Below are 19,889 nucleotides of genomic sequence, written 5' to 3' on the forward strand. Positions count from 1 at the left end.
TGACAATCAATTCCAAAACACGAACAATTCAATAATCTGTAATAGAGCCCCACAATTAAATTCCACTGCACAGCTTTTATTGATCTCTGTGCTTACGATGTGTGTTACACCCATTTCTAACAGTGTATCTGACCTTTTCACTCACTGGTGCTCATCAGATTTCGCCCTAGTTTGGTTCTGGAATGCCAGGCCTGCCCACGCAGCAGACTGGATCTGCCATTTTGGATGTTATTACAGTTCAGTGCATGAAATAAATATGAACCAGGAACTGAAGTTTAGCCACATTGGGATGATGATTTCTCACTGTTCAGGGGAATTAACACAAGCAATTACTTTGTCTTTGCAGGTGTCAGAGTCTCAGTCCAACCCTCCTTTTTTGCTGCTTGTTTTCTCCAACATTGAGAATGCCACAGAAAGCAGAAGCTGGTGCTCCCCACCTCGCAGTTATCAGCAGCTTTGAAACAACATTAGGACTCATCTACATTAAGAAACATAGTTTCAACCACTAGATTTCTGCTCTGGGATCTTTTAAAATGTCCGAGCTCCTAATGTACTTCAACCCTGGAGACCAGTCCGAGCTTTGTAAATGAAGCACATAGCGCTGAGGATAAGGAGTACAGAACCGCAAACCCAGAACTCAGCCCTGCTCACAGATCAGGTGAGTACACAAAGAGCAGCCGGCTCTGGATAGAGCTCTGGTAATGAAAGAGTCACAAAGATATGATTTTGGGTTGTAGATGTCATTGCTCCCACAGCCTGAGTACATCTCCATCTTCAGTACTGCAACAAAGGTGACTTGTGCAGGGAATTTTATTCCTGTATTTCCCTGTGTTGGGGCTCCCAAAGGAATATCCCTGCTAAACAGTGACAAACTGAGGCAGGCATGGGGTGAAAGTCTTCACAGAATCATGTGAGGTGGTGCCAGATGTTTTACAGGTGATGGTGTTGTTTATGAGCAAGAGCAGAGGTGGTGTGGGGAAGGGTGTGATGCTGTGCTGGCTCAGATGAGCTAAGAAAACCAGGTCATTAGGGATGCTGGGCTGCTTTGTGTTCAAGCAGAGCTGTGTGTTTGGCAGCATAAGGAAGGTTTTAAAGCTAAGCTGCATGCACAGCCTCACCCGGACTGTCTTCTTAAAGATCTGGAAGCTTCATGCAAACCATCATTTTTCAAAGGAATCAGGTGCTTGCTCAGGAGAATCCAGTTATTTGGTTTTTAGGCATTTCTGAACAGAAAGATAGAGCTGTGCAAATGTACTCCTCAGCATAAAGGTATTTTCTTAACTGGACTTCCTCACTCTCTCCCTTGTTCTCAATTCCCATCAAGCAGGCACTGCGTTCCTGCAGCATTTTGGAGGGGTGGGCTGTTCCCCGCAGCTGTTAGCTGAAAGGGCTGTGCTTCAGTCCCCATGGAAACAATTTGGAGAGTTTCTGAGCTTGTGTAGCATTGCTGCACTGTATTTCGCCTCTCTTTTCACTTCCATTAGGAGTTCTGCACAGCTTTAATTCATTCATGTTTGAAAAGCACTTTGAGGTCCTTGAAGAAGGTGCTATAGAGAAGCAAAGTGTTATTACCTCAGATTAACTGTTTCTGTTTTGCCCTGGAGTCACTGCCGTGCTTGCTTGCTGTGCTTGGTGAAAGCCAGAATGAGGAGCGAGGGCGTCTTGTCAGTGACGGCCTCCTGGAGAGCTCTTCTGCGCTGCTGAAAGTCACCTCGACACCGGCTGCCAGGATAATCAAAACTTCTGTGAGGGCAGGCAGATGGGGACTACATTCTGGAAAGCTCGATCTTCAGGAGTAAAATGGAGGGAGACTGTAGAAGAAGATAGCACCACAGCTCTCTGGTGCTCTGATGCATACAATCACTGAACATCACAGACCATGGGACACAGCAGGTGAGAGCTTGTGGCACCAGCAAGAGTAATTGCTGCTGCCATGGTTTCACAACCATCCTCCAGCCCAAAGGTCCCCAGCACAAGAAGAATGTGGTGCATCCTTGAGGAACGCACGATCTGCCATGCTCAGCACAATTACACTCTATTCCACCTGTACTGATTTCTCTGCGAGGGCAGCCACCCTTGTACCGTGAAGCCAACCTGTGCATCTGACAGGTGTCAGCAAGGCTGCATGTTCTCAGCTGCCTCCCCTAAGCAAGGCCTGTCTGAAGATAGTAATGCTACTGAAATATGCAGCTACCTCAGGGATCTACATCCACCTGAGCCAGGGGCTTTCAGTTTGCTTTCTGCTCCTGATGTCAGTGGTGTGTGTACAGGGCTCTGGTGTAGCTTGGAGCAGGCTGCACCCTGCTGCCATGGCCAAGTGTATCCCATAAGTGTTTGTAATTCAGAAAATAACATGATACAGCCTAAAGGGTCGTTCACATTTCTATTCTCTGCCCAGCATCTCGTCACCTTTCAGGTACCTGGTGGTCCCCAGTCTCACCCAGATGCTTTCTAAACCATTTGTCCTTGGGAATTACTGCAGAGCTCTGGGTAAATATGCATCCATACACTGGGCTTTGGTGTCCCCACCTCTCACTGCTCCACTGCTTCAGTGTGTGGGAGCCCTGTTGGGTGATTCCCCTACAAAATCCTCCCCAGCTTTCTGCCGCAGTGGCCTCCCGCGTTGTAAAGAGGAGACTGCAGCTGCTGGCGAGGTTTTCTGAAGAGCCTGCCAACAGGCATTGTATCTGGGCTGCATTTTTCCTTCCCTTCTTCAGTTCTGCTTTGTGTGTGTATGCGTGTGTGCGGTGTTGTTGTTTTAATAATGCTTTTCTTTTTAATTAATCATGGCTATCTAGGAAGTTACAAACAATAAGAAATAGCTGAACTTTCACTGCCTACCTCATTAGGGATACAGTACATCTCCCCATCTCTGCTCTTATTCCCAACAATTACAGGAGCCAGGCTTAAACTGTTTATTTTAGCATCTAAAAGAAGTTGTGTCCCAGGCATGTTTGGTGTGATCAGGTGAAAACCACCACAAGAAATGAAAGGATCGATTTCTATCCCAGCCAGATCCTTGCCTGGATGTCTCCCCAAACCCCAGGCCAGGCATAGCCAGTGGGGTGCGAGTCATTGCTCTGTCACAGCAGCCTGACGTGAGCCTGAGCTGAGTGGGTGCCTCAATGCATCCTCCCCAGCCTGGTGACACCCAGCCCCTGCTTGTTCCCCATGCCTTCTCTATAGCTTACACCATGCTCTCTGCCACAATACTTCAGGCTCCCCTTGCCCCTTCTTCATGTCCTCCCACCGTGTGATTCATTCATGGTTCAGAGATACCAGCCTAAATGGAATAAAAACCTCATCAAACACTCTGTACATTTCCTAGTGACTCAGTAGGCTGACCAGCTCACTCAGTCACTCACTCCCTGCCAGATAAGCTTCCCTGTCTCCCTGTGTCTCTCTCGATGGTCACTGCTGTTTCTTTGCTGTTTCCTACACAACAAATCTCAGGATGCTGCAGCAGCCCAATGCAGAACTCTCCCTCACTGACCCTGCCACATAGGACAAGGAGTGGCATAAAGCCCTGACTGCAGCAGCTCTGCCTATGGGACTGCACAGCAGAACTGTAATTTCTCCCTCGGTTTCTCCAGTTTGGCTACGCACAAATTACTTTGTCATTGTGGTGAAACAAATAAGGCTTCATTATCATTACCATCCTGATGGGAGTAAACAAGTTTATTTACACTTGAGCACTACTGAAGAATAAAGTCATAGAGGAAAGTTCATGGTAGGTGGCCTGTCTTTGTTGTTAGGGACGGCTTTTACAAAATCACTGCCCGCTCAGCAGGACAGGCTGCTATTCAGGCAGGCCCGGGTTAATGAAAGTACGGTGTGTGCTTGTTAAAAGGAGGCCTACAACACTTGTAATCATGGGTGGTCACATTTTTATTTAATGATACGTATCTTCCCTTTCTCTGGCGTTCATTCTTAACTCTTTGCCTCCCACTTGCATGTAGTTATGCAATGACTAATTAAGGCCCGCATGGTAAAACCTGACACCAAGTCCACAACCAGTTAAACCCACTTAACGAGTCATTTCTGTTTCTAAATAATCCTTTTGTTAACAGCCCTCATATACCAAAAGCAAAAAGACCTCAAAGTAGAAAGGGCCCCACATGTGTAATCACTGGAGCTAAAATAATAGTAAAAGGACAACTGCAAACACTCTTGTGGAGGAAAAGGCTGCAAAACAGAACAGCTTCCTTTCTTTCAAGGCCTTGCTTTGGCCCCAGTGATAAATCTGTTGGGACAAGGATACTTCAAAGCCAGAAGATTAACCCTGCCCTCACTTGTGTGAGTCCCAAAGCTTGTGTCAATGGAGTTATCCCCAGGCAGGAGGCTCAGCCTTGCTGTTCTTATCTACAGACGCAAAGAAAGCTGAAGCCAGCTATGATGGGGAAAAGGAATCTATTTATCTTTGACATGACCTTGCTGAATTCCTGAGCATATCATTCTGCCCTGAACAGCCTTCCACCTTCCAAATGCCCCTGTGACTTCTTATGACTGACTGGTCTGGAGTGCTTGTACCTGGATCCTGCGGAATTTCAAGCTCAGATGCAATTTTTACATCTTTCAGCATGTTACAGAGCTGCACAGGAGGATATGTACATGTGTATGCCCACACACAAAGGCAGAACTCACCATTGCTCACACCGTGTGTTAATCAGTCTGTTGCAGGCTGTTACTTGTTTCTGTGGTCATGCATAGAAGTCTGTCCACCTGCCAGCTTTTCTCTCTCCCCACAGTCATCCTTGGACTTCACCATCACTTTTGACAGAGGAGCAGAGATGTGACAACGTATTTCTCAAAGCTTTGGAAAACCCACAGCTGGATGGAAAGCTGATACTCCAGTGCAGTGTGTGAATTATTGCCTGTCACTTATGGATGTCACAAACATTTTCCAGTAGCATTTAAGAATACAAAAACCCAAATTATAAGCAGTTTTGGAATGGGAAATGTTCCCTGCTCTCTTATCCCAATCCTGAGTGGACAGGGAGAGCAAAATGCTTAAGGCAAAGCTTCATGCAATGATCTGACTTAGGTGCAATTCCTCTCTTTGGTTTCCTTATGGGTCAGAGTAGACCTACTGAGCATGGCTCCCACCCTGCTCTCATTCCATACTCCTGAGTCCAGGAGGGGCTGTGAACTGCTCCCACATCCCTGTCTGAGGCCTGGGACAGCAGAGCAGGAGGAGCCCACTGCTAAGGGAGAGCATCACAAGCATTGCTAGTGTTGACATGAGCACGTCCCTGCCTGCCCAGTGCTCCCAGCGCTCCCTGGCCCTACTTTAACCTCTGCTTGAAAGGAAGCAGTCTGCTGGCTGCATGGGTTATGATAAGAGGGTGAATGATGGACTTCTGGTACAATGGAACCTCCATGTATGGCAGGCTGAGCTAGGAAACCCAGGTATCTAAAGGTGTATTTCAACCAAGCAATTAGCTGCACCAAAGGTTTTGGTAAGGCTGCAAGCCTTTGTCCCTGAGCTCACATCTACTCCCACTCAAATACACAGTGCTCAACAGATGAGGGCAACGTGTCCAGGGTACCTCATCCTCAGTTTACTTGTATAAACCTGAAGCATGACAACATGAGCATCAGGGGGAATGGTGGCATCAGTAAAGAGAGCAGGTGAAGTGTCACTGGGGTAAACCAAACTGCTGCTGAGGCTGCAGGTGGCAAATTGGACAGTGTTGTCTCTGAAGCAGAGAATACAGAGTTATTGAATAAATATGCTAAGATAACAGGCAGTGCTAACCACGTGCATAACTAATACTTGTTGCTTAAAAATTGTTAACCCCACTGAGTGCGTTACACATATCAGCAACCAAACAGGGAGCCCTGCTGACCTCCCTGGCAGTAGGTAAACCAGGACCCAGAGAGCCAGGGCTCCCACTGCCAGCTGATATCCCATAGTGTGGGAGCTAAACTAGAGGGGATAGTTCAGAAAAAAAGCAAGGAAAGTGAATTTGTTTGTTTGTTTTTATTTTAAATGTTGGAAACTGTCTTGGAGTATAAAGGAAGGAGAGATTCAGGTGAAGATAATTCTAAGTGAGTCCTGAACTTCTCACCTGGCTGACTCCTCTGCTCAGAGGCAGAAACAAACCCAACTGGGGACTCAGGAACAGCTGAGGTCACCTATGAGCCACACAGTTACTGAAGGCAGGGCAGCTCTAGGAGTCTGCTTTCACCTTCTTTTTCTGCCATTTTCCAAGTAACTAAAGAAGGCAATGAGGAGCTGTCAGTGGTGTGAGGGTTAATGAATGAAAGCTTGCACCTCACTGCAGCGAGGCAAAAACCTCTGAGTTTTCATGTTGTCACAAAGGTGTTGCAGAGCTTACAGCGCATTAAATATCCCAGAACTCCTGCAAACGGCAGGATTCACGTTTGCAGGCTATAATTACAGAGTCTCCAGCACCCTCCCACACTGTGCAATGCTTCCACAGGCAAAAGCAGCCAAACACCTGTCCCAGGCTCCCATGGGTTTGCAGGTCCCTGCTCGTGCCAGGCTCAGCTGCTGGAGGAGCCAGCTGCCCTTTCCTGCAGCCTTCCTGCATGGCTGGGTCACAGCAGGCAGTCAGATGGGGATTTTGGTGTGCAACATCAATTCCACCCCAGAACACTGTCAGTGCAGTCAGGTTTGCAAACAGGTGCTCAGAGGCAGGTTAATTTGATGCCACTTTGTAGTCATTGTGATGACTGCCTTGAACACAAGTGCCATAGGCTCCAGGCACGTAAGTTTTCAGGGCTTCACTGGGGCCAGGCAGCACCAAGTTTGCAGAAGCTTGGCTCCTATTGCTGTGCACTGCAGGGTCTTCCCCAGCGCCTTGTTGTGAAGCCGGCTACAAGCTGATGTCATGGGAGGCTCTGCCTGGACTGGCATGGGCAGGTTCCTCCACCGAGGCGCTTCTCTCTGCCTTCCAGGCACTTTTAGGAGAGCCCTTCCAAAGCATCCTCCCCTCCCAGCCCCCACAGCCAGTTGTTCTTCCTTCCTCCTCTCAGTCTCCAAGTCATGGCAGTACTAATGCCAGATCCAGAGGAGACAGCTGGCAGGAGAGAAGCTCCCCAGCACCTTGCTGGGCAGCACCTGGCTCACTGCGGGGAAGGCAGAGCTCACAGCCCACACTCAGGGCCACCTTGGGAATGAAGCCTCAGCGCTTACCCAACAAATGCAGTGTGCCAAGTGGGGTAAATGTGGAGGCTGTGTCTGTCAGGGAGGACCACAGCCACCAGCTGAAATGCAGCAGCACCAGGAGGTGGTGGTGTATGGGCAGTGACACCTCTGATGAGTGGACTCATGCAAAGGAAGACCTCCAGTTTTTTATGTCTTATCTATTTGTGCTCCATCTTTAGTATCCCCCAGCACTGCTCTGTGCAAACATCCTCCACATCCAGGAGGATCAGTGATAACCGGTGGGACACACACTGGTTCCTGACAGCAGCCCAGGTCCATCTGTCCTGCTGTGACCCTGTCTGAATTTTCCAAGTCATGTTTGTCTCAGTGTGCTCTGCCTGGATTTGGCCTGACGTCAAACACCCCAAACATGACTCGCAGCTACTGTTACTCGTTATCGCTGTAGCTGTTACTTTATTAGCCCTCAACAGTTGGTCCTCCTGTGTTACGCTCTGAAATGACTAATGCCGAACCCAATAAAGAGCATCTGACATTGCTGTGTGTGAATAGCTGCTGTAGGCTTAACAGGCAGCCGTATGACTTGTCATGTGGGCAAGTGGATATACCCCCAGTAAGTTTGGTGTGTGTCCCATAATCCTGCTCCAAGGGCACCCATTACGTCAGCTCCCTGTGGTGGCTGCGGGGCTCCCCAGGAACATGGCATGGCAGCCCTGGCAGTCAGGGAATTCCCTTTTGCCACCCTAACCACAGGGAAGCAGCTGGTGCTGAGCACAAGGTAAGATGTGTGCGTAACTCATACAGAGAGCTTTCCTCTTACCGCTAGCAGAAGAGCACAAGTAGTTCCTCAGTCATCTCGTGTGCTCCCTCTTGCTTTACATCACTTGCTTCTGTCTTTATGACACCCAAACTGAAACTGAGGAGCAGCTGCAGGCCCCCAGAGCAGCCCTGGCCCTAAAGCACTGCCAGGTCCTGCTCAGCCCTTGCATTTCCCTGTGCTCTGCAAAATCCTTCCCTCTCCTGCTTGCTCTTGGGTGCCTCCTTCTGCAATTACATGAAACCCTCGTGATCCCGCATTGCACAAGCCATTTGCTCCCCTTCATTGTTTCCCCAGTGGGTATTTATTTGAAGGGTTTCATTAAATTATCTCACCAGCATCACTTGGTACACAACTACAAATTAATTCAGTTTGCATTTTGGCTGACCTAATATTCATTATATTCCAATCAAGTGCATGTGTTTTCTATTTGATGGTTGGTTCCATGATAAGATACATGGTCCAAAGTACTATACTTAGGAATAGGAGTAATATTTACTGACACTCCATGCAAATACTGCAATTACCTGATTAATTACAGCCCTTACATTTGGTTCAGTAGATTGCACTCTTATCCCTCTATTCTCCCCCTCTGTCCCTGTTGCCATATCTGTTTATGGTTGACGTGAATAGCTTTCAGATCTGTGTAAATTAAGCAAATCTATCACTATAAAACCTAAGCACTACATGGTTGCACAGAAGTGCCTCCCATTCCCCATCACTGTGCTTGTCCATGGCAGTTTGGTGTGGCTGAAGTGCACTGAGCAGCTCCAGTGCTGTGATTCAGCAACATCCTCAGTCCAAGGGGATGGAAATCAGAGCTGAAATGTGGCCCTTAAGAAGAATGGAAAGGAAAGTCAAGAGGGAAACAACATTAAACATGCAGGAGTGCTGTAACTGCGGTTCTCCTTAACCACAGAAAATAAGCAGGCTGTAGTGGGATTGACAGACAGACAGCTGCATGAGGGAACATTACATTTTCACAGCAGTTTGCATTCTGGGATAAAAAACACCTTTAAAACCTCCATGCCACCAAGCCATAAAGCAGCCAGTGAAGTCAGTAGCCTCTATGACACATATTACTAGCCACGTTTTGTGTTTAAGTGAGATTAGCAGGCAATGCTCAGGCAGAAGCATTTGGCTTTATTTTTGATGCTGACTGTGGCCCCTCTGCTGACACCAGTGAAGTCAGCCCTGGCACAGCTGCCAGATAGAGGAAATAGTTGGGAAACAGAGGTGGAGGGCTGGAAACTGCTCCTGGCTGGGTGGTGACACTAGACAAATGGGCCTTGCCAGGGAGACCTCAACACAGAGATTAACAGAAAGGAGCATGAGAGCTCAAATGTCCCCCACCTCCCAGCTCATGCATTTATTCTTACCCATAACTGCTTCATCCTCCCTCTGCCATTTTGGCCTCCTCTTGCTCACCCTGTGCTGTTTGTAGCCTGTTACAGGTGTGGCTCTTCCCTGCCACCTCTTCCCACAGCCAAGCAGAGCTTCCTGCCCCCCTGCCAGGAGCTTTCCTGGGGGCTTCCCTTTGTGCTTAAGCACCCTGCAGTCAGGAATCCTGCAGCAGTGCAGTTTTGTTATCTGCATGCCAAATCCATCAATGAGCTGATCTCCAAGGTGAAATAAAAACATGCATTACAAATGAAATGCTTTATTGCTCTCCTTTGCCTTCTCCTGATCACCATCACTGGAGATCTTCGGGGTTAGTGTGAAAGACAGCTTTTCCCTACTAATTAACATCTCAAAGTATTCCTCTCACCCTGCCACCATGACAAGGGCTGTTAGAGCCGGGGCTGTTTATTGAAATAATTCAGTACTTGAGAAATATCAGAGGGCTCCCTGTAATCACACAGAACTATCTTCAAACTGGTTCTGTATTGCAGAATTTTGTTTCTTGCAACAGTAAATAGTCTGGCCAAAGAAAACACTGTGCTGTATGCATCATCTGTGAAAAGTCACTGAACATACCTGTGCTTCCAGTTCCTTCTTGGAATCCCACACTCCCTTTGTAAAGCTCACAAACAGCTGGAGACAGATATGGTCTTTACTCTGCATATCTGCGCTGCTTGGTGCAAAAGCCTAATTTCCCATAGGTTTTTCCTGCATCCTACAAAATCCATAAGCCACAGCTTTTTGTACAGGTGTGGGGTAACCTGGGGCACCCGCTGACTTGCAGAGTTCCTCAGAAGGGTCTGCATGTTCCTGCATGCATTAGCACCAGGGTCAAGTCTGTGTGTCCCCATCCTGGCATCAAGCCTGCAAAACTGGGGAAATCCCGTTCTCTGTAAGCTGCCTTCCATATCCTCAAGGTTTCAAACGAGATGGATGGCTCAGGGAAGCCCTGATCCTCCTGTGGCTGCTGGTTGGCACTTGGAGATGAGAGCAAGTGAAAGGAAGAAGATACCAAAGTCCTGATGTAAGGCAGCAAGCATGGATCTGATAAAGGACCAGGAAACTTCTGAGCTGCTGCAAAACTCCCCTGCCTGGATGTTGCCATGAATGCATTTGGCAGTGGAGAAGTAGGAAGCACTATACTTTTACTTTTGTAAATGAGTATCGCTCAGAACCCTCACCTGCATCAAAACACCTGTTTGATTCTTGAGCACCCATCACTTTCACATCTACACATGCCATATAAGAACAGGAATCTGGGATCTCCCACCAAAAGTTGCCTCAGTAGCACTCAGGTTTAGGCCAGACTTGCCATAACTATGAAGATCTTGCTCATGGTCCAAGATGGAAAGAGGCAGGTGTTGGTCATTACCGGTATCTCTGGGAGCATGAGCCTTGGAGAAATAATCAGTTTTGGAAGCAGATAATGACAGAACGGTAAATTACATAATCTCCCGTAAATGGAGCCCATTTGTAGCCCAATTACCCGTCCCAGAAGCACCGTGCAATTGATTGCAGGATTATATAAAGGGCTTTTCATTAGTCAGAGAACCACAAAGGGAGCTTTTTCCAAGTCTTCCTTGGGATTACTTAACCATCTCTCTGGACAAGACCAGCAGAGCATCACTTGGATGGGTTGGAACATTGTCTACCGTCTCTTCCTCGAGCACGTCTGTGCCCTTCAGCCTCTTTGTGGGATGGCTGCTGCAGTTCCTGCACCAGCTGGGGCTGCCCAGAGCTGAGCCCCAAATGGAACAGGTCCATCTTGCTCTGCTGGGGTCAGAAACTTATGCAGAGACACTGGGGGTTAGAGCATGAGAAACATAATGCCCTTCAAGCTGTTCTGCACACAGCAAGACAACTGCAGCTGAAGCAAACAGCAGATATAACAGCAGATATTCTTCTCTCTCTCCATCAAGTCAGGGATGTGCAGGCTTTTCTGCTCTCCCCAGCCTACTATCTGTAGCAAAGACACCAGGCATGTGTGGCAGCAATACCGTAACTGCAGCGGTGCCACCGCTCTGAAGAACGTGGCCAAGGATGCAGGTCCCACCCACCGCCTTCCTACAGCTCAGCTGCCTGGCTTCTCCGCAGCACAGCTCACAGCAGCACGTGTGCCACACAGCTTCATTCATCCAGCTTGCTTCTGGTATTGCAGATTATCAAAGAGCAGACAGGAGGAAGACTATCACAGAACAAGTTCCTATTCCCTTGTCAGCTAGAAACAGTAACCTATTTTAGGTGAAATAAGGAAAAAAAAAAGTCAGGCGGGTGGTTGTTCCTTGGCTTTCACTGCCACTCATTTTAAAGTCTCCCCCTACCTCCCCTGTGATGGCCTGTGTGCAATGCTGGCCGCTTCACAGTGCACACAATTGGTGTCTTCCCTCCCCTGGTGGGAATGACAATGCAAACAAAAATAGATAATGCATTTTAAAGATCTACAGTGGATTGTCATGGCAATAAATAATTGTAGCATGTTGCCATAGTAACTCTGGCTGTAATAAAGAGAGGCCTATCTGCAGTTTAGCTAAATTTAGTTGTTCCAAACTATTAAAAATATTTTCAAGAACTCTGGTAACTCTTTAAAAAAAAAAGTTTAGGGTTGAAAAAAATTATTGAGTATCATCTTCATTCATGATTCTGTTTTGTTTCCAAATCCCGGATGTACTTAACCACTGAAGTTATCAATGCTGTGCAACCAACCTAAAAGCCAGTAATCTGGGGAAGCCACCAAGGATTTTGCTGTTCCCCACATGGCCAAGCCATTCCACCTGTTTGTTTGGGGTCTGACAATGTGAGGCTTCTGTTGTGTCAACTGTGATAGGAACATGCCATGGGCCTCTGGAGCCAGAGCTTCCCACTCAAAACCTGAAACTCACCATCCACCTGCCTCAACTTCAGACCTGGGCTTTAAATTTCTAAGCTTACTTCGACATGAACGAGGAACAAGACTGCTGTGGCTCCATCCCGCACATGGTCTGGCAGTTGCAGACCTCTCTCATTCCAGTGGGACTGCTTCTGTCCATCCCAGGGACGTCTCATCTGAATTTGACTAAGGCAGATGGGCTGAAGGATTCACTTTTAGTAAACTGCAAAATAGTTTACAGAGTGTTTTCTTATAGCTAGTTGTATTGCTGTCAGCTGGTGACACTGTGCTAATGGTGCAACGAATTGCAGCTGCTGCAGGATGGGGTAGCAAGGCAATAGCCCTTGTCCACAAGCAAAGCTGAGCTTCTAAAAGGCACTTTTTAGCCCATATAATTCTCTACATCTCACAAGAACAAAAACAAGTCTCTTCATTGCTTTTCCACTGAAAAGAGACTGCAACTGCAGCTCACAAAAAATACGGGTCCAAACCCGAACATGCAGCACCATAGGAAGAAATACCCAAACTCCATGTTGCTGCATGATTTAGGAAAAACACAACCTTGCCTTCTTGCTTCAATACAAAACCAGATAAAAGCCTTTTGAGTGCTCTTTAACACATCACTGCCTGTAATTATGGAAGTTTTCATTTTTATGCACCCCGAAAATCTCTTGAAGTCAATAATGCAGCCAAGAAATGCAGCCGCAAGCGCCCAGTCGGAAGAGCAACTGTGAGGTTACAGCACTGAGCAGAGCCCCAGAGCTGTGCTCAACACTTACCCTGAACTTTTAGTAGGACCCTGGGGAAAATCACCTGCAAGTGTTCTTCTGCTGTAGTTTCCAAGCTGCAAAACAAGACTAATGCATTTACCTCTCACCCTTTGATCTGGCTGGGCAGCTCAGCACAGCAAGGCATTGTGTTTTGCTGGTGTATTTGTGCAGCACCCAGTGCGTTGCAGTCCAAAACCCCTTTCAGATTCACACACCCCAACAAGACACAATGACTGGTAACTCTCTGGTGCTGCTTTTTGTCAGCTTGATAGTAGTGTTGCACTTGCTAGTTGGTTTCTACTTCCCCATGGCCCCATGCTCTGTTGTAATCAAGGGAATATATTTCTAAGTGTTTGTTTAGAAGTTCCTACTGACAAACTGCAAAATTTGATGCTGGCAGCTGGGTTATGAGCATTCCTTTCGCAGCAGATGCTGCCTATATTGTGGGGAGCTCCCTGTTGGCATCCTCAGTTGCAGCCTCAGCTGCACCCCTCCCATCCTGGGCTCTGTTATCACTCCTCATGTTGATGCATGCTGGTGACTTCCCAACCCACCACCCACAGCCCTCTCAGCCTGGCAGGAGCTCATCAAGGCTGTCCTGCAAATCCTGAGTGGCTGCAGTGAGAAGCAGTGCCTTTTACATAGATCCATAGCCAGTTTTCATAAGCAGAATATATAGCAAGGACAGAAGCCTTGTGTAGGAAAAGGAAATTCATTACCTTGAGAGTCATTGGATAACACAAAGTCTGGCATCTCCCTCCTGCATCCTCTGCCCTGTGGGATTCCCATCACCCCCATTCTCATTTAGAATTATGAAGGAGAGAGCAAGATCCTGTATCCACTCATAGTCTGTTGAACAATTTGGATACAGCATCTAAATTAGGTTTAAAAATAGACCACTTTTTTTCCCTTGTTGTAAACAGAAGTTATTATCTCATGGAAACATTTAACCTCAAATGGAACCTCATCTAATTTTTGCTGTGTTTATTATAGCCTGTGAAAAATGAATGAGTGCCACTGATAGAACTCTATAAGATTATTGAGCTGCTATGGGCCAGCTGGAAACAATTCAGCTGTTTGGATAAAGAAATGAAAGTTCTAATATTGTGCTGATCTTTATTGGACAGTCCCAACCTCCAGGGCAGGAAGTGCTGGGGCTGTCCTTCCTCGCTAAGTTGTGTTGGGTTTGTCTTGGTTGGAGCTGCCCACAGAAACACAAGAGCTGTTCTGCACTGCAGGCTGAACTGCCACTATCTTACGTGCAAAAAGTGAATGAAGAAACCTTGGCTTCACACTTTTATTTTGTCACAATCTTAAGATGCCTGTAATGCCACACGTTAGTATTCGTAGCTCACATTTTGGTGCATTAAAATAATATACACAATTATTTACATAAAACCGTGATGGAAGTTTTTGCCTGATTCTGAAGAAAGGTATAATTTCAACTTAATTTCATTTGAGCTAGTAGCTCTGCTGCCACAAAATAGTAGTTAAAGCCAATCATACCAATCCTGCAAGCAGTTCCTGAAAAGAAGTGTGTGTGGTTGGCAAATCCAAGGACCCCCACTGCCACTAACCCTGTGACTGGGCTTCACGAAAAGGAGCCCTCATTAGATATTGTAGCACATCCATCCAGAGAGGCTCCATTGGGTTTTTTTTCATACCAGTTATCAGTGACCCATGTGATGGGAAAAAAGTTCCAGATTTGTTCCTTTTAAAGCCTGTTTTCCATCACTGAGATGACTGGCATCTTTAAAAGCAAGTCAACTTCACATTATTTCTTGCAAATTGAAGACAAATAACAATAATTCTAATAATAATAATAATAATAACAACAACAACAACAACAACAACAATAATAATAATAATAATAATAATAATAATAATAATAATAATAATAAGGTATGAGCTCAAAGCTATTCAGAATTATCAGTTTTACAGGTTGCATTTCTGTGAAGGAAATAGATGCAGTTCCCAAATGCTCATCTTCTACCTTATCCCTCAGTGCCCGCATGCAGACATAACCCCACTGCCTGCAGCAGAGCTACCCCTGGTTTATTCTTGTAGCGCTGAGATGGAAATCGAGCCCACTGCAGCGCAAAGCTTAATAATGCCCATCTTCAGCTAATTCCTGCTACACTCAATGGAAAACGCACCTTGTGAAACATCCAGGTGCAGGACCATTTGTTACAAAGACTATGCAGAAGTCTATTGGAAAATATAATGTGTTTAATTCCACTGACTGGCTTTTCCCTTAAAAGTCCCAAATTGGAAAAACATGTTCATTCTAAAGAGGAAAGAAAGAAAACACTAAAACATTTTGTTAGCCCCAAAGCAAAGAACTGTCTGCATCTCTCTCAGCACAATTGATGGGTGTATTGTTTGTGAGAAGGGGCACCTGTAACAATCGATGTGCAGACTAGATAATTTTTACATTACATCTGTGATTAAAAATACTTTAATTTTAGAAGGGAAAAATAGTTGCTAAGGAACCAGTTACAAACTCCTGACTGGTTCTGCGTGGAGTGCACAAATATTTCTATTGAAGCTGTTAGAACTCTTCCAAATAATAAATACTGTAAATAGAAGAACAGTTTTACCATTCTTTTCACATCGGACGTTTCATGCTTTTACAAATGTTACTTTGGGGGCAGCAATGAGTCCTGCTTAACTTCGGTAACGCAATAAAGGTATTTGAATTTAGGATATGGGCAAGATTCTTAATACGAAAATAACTAAATAACAGCCTTTTTTCCCCACAAAATAAAGTAAAATATATGAACAATCAAACAAACTACATAGGATGAAAGCAGAGATAACTGTCTGCAAGACATCCTCATTATTAGTTACATTATTTCATGATTTTATTACATTTAATCTTTGAGTGGCTCAGTTAAGCAGAGATTAATTTGTACTCTGCCACAAACACTATCTAATATCTTGTGTTCTCTTTTTATTTTCAATTCTGAAACAGCCAGAAATGTGAAATAGTTTGGTGACTTGTGTTCATTTATTTACCAAAGCATGTTATTTCATAAGCTACACAGGGGCTGTGTTCCCTTTGTGGGCTCCCAAACACCCAGGGCTCGTGGTTACTTTCAGGTCGTAAAAAAAGAAATTGGCAATCCAGGCACTGAGACAACAGCATCTGCCGTGAGTGACGCAGCTGTGGATGCCTGTGGGATGGGAGCCCTGCTGCCTGTCTGCGCTGCCCCTGTTGTACTCTTAAGAACGACCAATCTGGATTTTTTGAATGTTCACCTTTGATAATCTGCCACAAAGATGCACAATGGAACCCCCAGGGTGGTTCTGGTGCCTGTGACCCAGCCTCAGCCTCCCCTCTTCCACACAGTGTTCTAAGCCCTTGGAAAGTGCTCTCCTCAGTTCTTTGGTACAGCACAGCTCTCCTTCTGGCATAGTGAACCTTCATTGCCATTGTCTCTGTCTAGCACCATCACCACAGCTTTGGGTGCTCCTGCAAAGCAGAGATGGAGCAAAAAGCTCCCGGGGGTGTGTCTGTGTCACACCTTCACATCCCAAGCTGCAGGGATGAGAGGCAGAGCTAGAATAGGGGTGTAGCGCTGGTGCTCAGGAAAATCTCTTTGCACCCCAAATAAATTCCATTCACACTGGAAGGCAGACAGAGCTCTTAGCAGGCACTGTGCTTCCCAGCCTGCTGGGACATCGCCAGCATTTGTCTTGATGTCAAAAAGTGTGAGTGCTTCGTCATAAAAATAGTGTGGGAAGTGATTCAGCCAAAGTGAAATACTAAAGGAGAACGCTCTTCAAATTTCTATTTCTTTTCCATCTGCCTAATGCAGAAAACAGTAAAAAAACAACCAAATTTTGTATCATCCCGATAACTGGCTCCAGATGAAAGAAAAGATGTGTGTGTAGGAGCATGCAGTCTCAACCTGATGGTATCTGCATGGAAGAGGTGAAGAGGAGTGAAGAGCCAGTTACTGCTTCACAGCAGATGGAAAAAGGTTTACTGCTGATCCCCAGAAATGAATTTAAGAGGGATCTTTAAAGACTAAGTGTTGTCCTTGAGTGCAGAGTGAACTTGTTTGTGAATTGTGGCTGTACAATTGTTCATTACACCATGCTGGTCACCCAGCATGAAGGAAGGAGATCACAGAGAGGCTGAACCACCTGGGCTTCAAGTTCTGGGCATGTTCCTTGCTTTGCAAAGCACTGAAGCACTTGCTGACTTGGGGTGAAGGAAGGTGGAGGCTCTGAGAGAGCCTTCTTGACTCATGATATTTTCCAGCCCGGCTTGTTTGTTTTCACATAACTCCTGTTTACGCTGATCAAAGATGGTAAAATCAACAACACCGTGCAGACGGGGACTTGCAAAATTCCTAGTGAAGGCACAACAGTGCAAGACCTGCAGCTCCTGCTCTTCCCCAAATCTTTCTTTCTGCACAGAGCTCCTGCCTCACCTGTAGCCCTGCTCTGCCCTGGCTGCCAGGCAGACTCCATCCTCCTGTTGCTTTTCTCTGGAGTGGCAAAATGGAAACCAAATTTCCCTGCATTCACTGCTCCTGGATCTGCCCAGCTTGTGAGGGCTGGGGACAGGCAGCAAAGCCACCAGGATGGCCAGCAGATTGCCACAGTGCACAGCGGGTGGGTTTCTGGGTAGCCCTAGAGAGCAACCACTTCTTGTTTGATGGGAGCAGCACCACCGAGATTAAGATCTTCCATTTACTCCAGCCTCCAGAAAGCTTCTGAGCACACAGTCCTCACAAGAGCCATTGCAGACACCCAGAGCATGCCTTAACATCAGAAATAAAGCTGTATAGTTATGCAAAATCCATCTGCAGTTTATGGGCATGATGCAATGGTCCAACCCCAAGCAGCTCTTGCACAGGCTGCGGAGAGGCTGCAGCACTGAGGACTCAACCCCAAGCTACGTAAGGGGCCTCAAGCAGCCCTGCCACCTCCCAGGAACAAGACAAAAGGCAGCGTCCTTTTCCCTTGGAATTTCTTTGCTCCCTAGGTCCAATTTCACTTGTTTAAACACAAAGGGCCCATTAAATTGCTCATGTCCGCCTGAAGCCTGCGGCAGGTTCCCCACCTGATGGCAAGGGCAAATTCGTGCATGGAAGGTGCTGAACTAAATGCTGCTCGCTCAAAGAGGAGTTTGCCAGGGGATGCCCATCGCCCCAGCGTTCCCAGCACTGCGGAGGAGCAAACACGCCCTCACTACCAGCTCTCCTCGCATTTCCTCCTCCTTCAGCATCCCAGCCTGGGAGAGGTTATCAGACAATAGCTCCGTGTATCAAAGCAAAACAAAGCAGCCCAGGCGTAGCACGCCGGCAGCTGTGCAGGCAGGGAGAGAGGAGCCATCCCGCAGCCGGGGGAAGCAGCTCCGAGGCGCGGTGCGGTGCGGGGTGGAACCCTCGAGCAGCGGGGCCGAGCCCGGCTGCGGGCATCGCCGTTTGGGATTTTTGCTTTCTTTGTTCTGGACGAAACAAGGTTTTCGGCGAGACTCCGGGTTTTCGAGGGGTGAGATCCAGCCCGGCTCTTGCCGCGAACGCCGAGGAGGCCCCATATGTCATGGGCAAAGTATGCGGCCCTAAAAGCCCTAAAAGCCGGCGTGGAGCGGGAGTGGGTGGGAGCGGGACCCTGAGGGAGCCCGGGGGGCTCGGGGCTGGCGGGGACCCCCGGCTGGCGGGGATGTGGGCACCACGCGTGGGCACCACGCGAGAAATGCCTGTGGAATTGACATTTGCGAGGCTCTCCGCCGCTCCCAGCCCACGCACGCTCTCGCCTCGCGCACCTCCGCTCTCGACCTGGAGGAAGAAATTGATTTCTTCCGATGGAAACATCCCTAAAATGACAAAAGGTTTTCTCGTTTCGCCGCCCCCGCACCAGCAAACCCTGCGGACCGCGCGGCGTGCGGCCGAGAGCCGGCTGCGCACACAGCCGCACACTCACATCTGAGTCACGGCTCTGCAGCTCCCGCATATGGTCCGCACGCTCTGCAGCTCCTGACTCACTCGCTCGCCACAGAGCAAAGAAATCGATTCAGCCCGAGCGAGAGAACGACACGAATTTTGCCATTGCCGCCTCCCCGGGACGAGGGAAGGCTGAGCAGTCCGACCCAACCCCGCTGCGTGGGTCCGCTGCCATCACACGCGAGTCCTGTTCTGCTTTTCAGCATCGTGAAACTGCCCTTCTGTCTGATCTTTGCCGTGGTCAAAAAATTAGTGTCTAAGGTGACTAAAAGTGAAAGAGATAAGAGTAATACTTCTCCCTTCCCAGATTGTTTGCTCGGTTCATTCGATATCGCTTTGTGGAGGGGGTGTTTGATTTCAGTGTTTCCACTCTGCGGTCACTTGGGTAGTTTCCTTTTGTTTCTCGCATGGTTTTCTTTTCATAATGATGCAAAGAGAGAAGAAGGTGAACCTCAGAAAATGTGATGGCTGGAGCCTCGAGTGTTGGCAGTTGGACTCACTCGTGTCAAGTCGTGGAAACCAAAACTGGCCGGCTACTCAATAATGAAAGGAGAGTTTAGTTTGGGATTGGTGAAGTTGCCAATGGGCATTGTGTTAGACGAGCTCTCAGTCAGGTCTGTGGTGTCAGGTTTGCCTGACGCTTAGTTTGCATTTTTATTTTTTTCTGTTTTAAAATGATTAAAACGTTTGAAATGTGAGCAGCAATAGTTCGGCTTTCCTTATAGAGGAAAAACCCTCCACACTTAACACAGTTCATCATCCAGAATTGTTTGCCAGCAGCCCCATACAAACACTGCTCTCAGTTCAGAGCCGGGCTCCCAGCACTTTTCTCTCTATACATTCCGAATTCAAAGGCTGGAAATGCTTCTCCTCCACAACTGAGCAAACAGACTTAAAAAAGATATATAACGAAGGAACCTGTGAATGTATTCAGATAGCTCTC

General features: G+C 47.2%; 1 long non-coding RNA gene across 7 annotated transcripts in view; it reads left to right on the forward strand.

Annotated features, from left to right (window-relative positions):
• Positions 1 to 19,644, forward strand: part of LOC107318868 (uncharacterized) — a 58,056-nt gene extending 38,412 nt beyond the window's left edge. For 5 of the 7 annotated variants that reach the window (XR_014934282.1, XR_001557559.3, XR_014934279.1 and 2 more), the window contains one exon: positions 347 to 19,644. This is a non-coding gene — a long non-coding RNA (uncharacterized LOC107318868). The remainder of the gene's footprint in view (positions 1 to 346) is intronic. The other 2 variants (XR_014934280.1, XR_014934283.1) reach the window with 2 other exon arrangements.
• Positions 19,645 to 19,889: the final 245 nt, after the last annotated feature.

This window comes from Coturnix japonica, chromosome 14, assembly GCF_054131305.1.
Source record: "Coturnix japonica strain WE chromosome 14, WE-NBRP24, whole genome shotgun sequence".
Lineage (NCBI taxonomy): Eukaryota > Metazoa > Chordata > Aves > Galliformes > Phasianidae > Coturnix > Coturnix japonica.